The following is a 3,258-nucleotide window of genomic DNA, read 5'->3' on the forward strand; positions in this document are numbered from 1 at the left end:
TGCTTCTCTGTCTTATCTATATAATATATCTTCATTATCAAAGATAATGAATGATTGTCACGCAGTCAACCTCTTCGTGAAATTTTCACGCTCTCCAAGGTCACGTGTTGCTATGGCTCATATTAATTAGGGTCTATTTAATTAAGGTCTCATATTAATAAGGTCTATATTCGATATCATTCATTCAGTCTGTCATTCAAATATAGATGTGATGTAATTGCCCTGATAATTCTTCCCCAAAATCACACAGCAATAAAAATAAATGATGAATGCCCAATATGAGTTGCTTGATTATAGGATTTAACGTGCAATAGATTTAGACGGATTAGTATTCGCACAATAAATCTAACAGATTTCGAGCAATGATCACCACAACGAGAATTCCACTATAAACTATATTGACTTATAAAAAAAGGTCACATCAATAACGTGCTATAAAAAAGTCACAGGCAATAACAACGATATGGATTAGTCAATGGATCCGGATAAAACTAATTACAAGACGCTGTAAATCATTAATTTAGAAAAGTTAAACAAGTACTTATCATAAAATAGATAAGTCTCAGGTGTATCAGCTAACTGATAAAATGATATCGTTTGCGCACGGAACCAAATAATAAGCCTGATTGCAACAACCTCCATTGCTACACATCGATAAACTTGAACGGGGCAATCAACCGTTAACATTTCTTAACTGTAATGACAGGTATTCAAAATTCAAAGTTAGTGCAGAAAGTGACAGTATTATTTAACTAATATACACCCATTTTACAAAGTGAAGTATCAGATCAAAATCTAAATTGAAAGCCACGATATTCATGGGAACAAAATTGTTTGAAATAGTAGAAGACGAGTTCAATATTTGAGAGCATCGTAACCAGTTAGAGGTCATCGATCCTGTTGCTATGCAAACATGTTAAGTCGAGAAAGATTTCCCGTTAGTAAAGTCCAGATAAGATCATTGCAATAATTAATTATATCATGAAATAATTTCTTTGCGTGAATTCGTTGGGAGCTTAACGCTCGCTCTCTTTGCGCAAATTCTGTTCAGTGATTGATAATAATAGAAAATAAAAATATTTTTTATGATATATAACGAGGCATATCGCCGATTCTTAACATCGCTGAACATTCACAGCTTGTTGCGGTCTCGAACTCGCTACTCACTGCTTCATGTTTGCTCTGCTTAACCGCCCGGCCTCTTTGCCGATTCTGACCAGGAACTGGCTCACAGAGCTGGGATCGAACCTGCGCCTCTCTGCGCCAATCCTGGTACTCTGAACTGTAACCTCTGGGCCACTCTGATTTGGTAACCTTGCGAACGTAATGTGCGAATAGGGGCCCGAACACAGTTTATAGGACCGAATATGCTTTTCGGATTTATTAGTCTCTTATACGATAGTGTTTATATATGAAATAACTTTTCCGTATTGAAATTTTTTTAGCTCATAGAAACAGATATATGACGCGAAAATATTTTCTCATGTTATCACGTAGAACTTGGAGCAGTAACTTGTTGGATGCACCAGGAAACACAACAAAAATATGGAATTCGAGTAAAAATCGATTAAGGGTACGCATTTTATAAAGTTTGCGTGTTTGAAGCCATGGATCGAAAATATGTAGGGGGCTGTTCGAACTCGCAGAGTGCCAGGATGTTACCTAGATGTTGAGTTAATTTTTGAATGGCGATTTTTTAGTCATGAAATTACGAGGGGCGGAGGTAGGTTGAATTTATGAATTTAAATCGTTGAATTTATGAATTTAAAGTAATTTTCACTTTGGTCAGTGCCATTTATGTTGAAAATTACAAATTAAAGTCACTCAAATTGAAAAAAAAACACTATGTACGTGGGAGTTCCATATGTTAAATGTTGGTTGGAAGGGAATTCTATTGATTGGCGAAATTTAGTTCAAAACATATTATTTAAGAAGTTCCAAAAATTAATTATTCCAGAAGAGGGATTCGGAAGATGGGATGCAGAATGACAAGATGCTGGGATCCGGGATGAAGATATTCGGAGTTGCGGGATTCCCATATTGCAAGGATTGTCAGTCCCCGAGCAACACCAGGCTAACCTGCTAGTATGCTATGTAGCCTATACAAGTGAATCACAATCATGCTATGAAATACAAAAACGATCTAAATACTGACGCAAGACTGCAAAAAAATCTTAAGCAATCACTAATACCTTTCAACTACAGCAGTATAACTAGTACTCGTACTATATGAAATTTCAAATAAAGCATTTTTCTCCCAAATTTCATAATTGCAGCTTTTTACTAACAAGTTCCTTCATAACATTTTCAAATTTGAAAATTAAATATAGATTATTGGAAAATTCATTTCTAATATAAACAGTTTTGTTCCTATCTACGTTGAATATATTGCGTTCACCGTGAGCCAATATGGCGCACATCGAGGCTAACGTGTACAATCGTGATCGGGGAATTCAATCCAATGAAAAAGGGGACGCCAGTCGCCCCCATGGTTAATAATTAATAATTATTAATTAATAGTTAATAATTAATAATTAATAATTAATAATTAATAATTATAATTAATAATTGAGAATTAATAATTAATAATAGTTAATAATTAATAATAATTAATAATTAATAATAATTAATAATTGAAGTACTTGATTCGCCCGGTGCTACTTCAAACCTTACGATCGACAAACTCTCGGAACAGGTGTGAGAATCCTTCAGTGGTGAAGCTGCATTACCCATCCGCAGAAGACCAGGCGATGTCCTTCATAATTGCTCTGTATATTTATTCCAATATAAACGGTATAAATTTTCCTTGTGTTTAATTTATTCCTATTCACATCAGCTAACTGACCACAAAAACTACACCAGTCTCCTCAGATGCCCTCTGAGCTGTAAGCAATTGCATTGCGGTTAGTGTCGCAATTCAGGCTACCCAGTTGCTAAGGGGACGTTAATTCATAGTTAGTTAATTCATGGCTTGTTGGACCTGGGAATCAACACGAACCACTGATCCCTCAACCAGATTCGCCAAGTGCCTTTTCGTTTTGATATATTCATGCCAGATTCTTAAATCAACATATCACACTTCATTCCTCAGCGACAAAAAGTCGCTTTTGTCGTTCATAATTATGACACTGGATAAAATCCTGGTGATTGAAGGTTCTTGGTGCTTTATGCTTCCTCACTCATGGAAGGAGACATAGTCAGCTTCCCTGCCATGTATAAAAATTTTATAGTTTTTGAACATTTCGTCACAACTTCTTA

General features: G+C 35.4%; 1 long non-coding RNA gene across 2 annotated transcripts; it reads left to right on the forward strand.

Annotated features, from left to right (window-relative positions):
* Positions 1–1,992: 1,992 nt before the first annotated feature.
* LOC108671215 lies at positions 1,993–2,804 on the forward strand. Of its 2 annotated transcripts, none has more exons than XR_001930797.2 (2): positions 1,993–2,085; positions 2,696–2,804. It is a non-coding gene; the product is annotated as an uncharacterized LOC108671215 (long non-coding RNA). The 2 variants fall into 2 exon arrangements; XR_007156956.1 differs by lacking the exon at positions 1,993–2,085 and adding an exon at positions 2,369–2,491.
* Positions 2,805–3,258: the final 454 nt, after the last annotated feature.

This window comes from Hyalella azteca, unplaced genomic scaffold (genome assembly GCF_000764305.2).
Source record: "Hyalella azteca isolate HAZT.00-mixed unplaced genomic scaffold, Hazt_2.0.2 contig1504, whole genome shotgun sequence".
NCBI lineage: Eukaryota > Metazoa > Arthropoda > Malacostraca > Amphipoda > Hyalellidae > Hyalella > Hyalella azteca.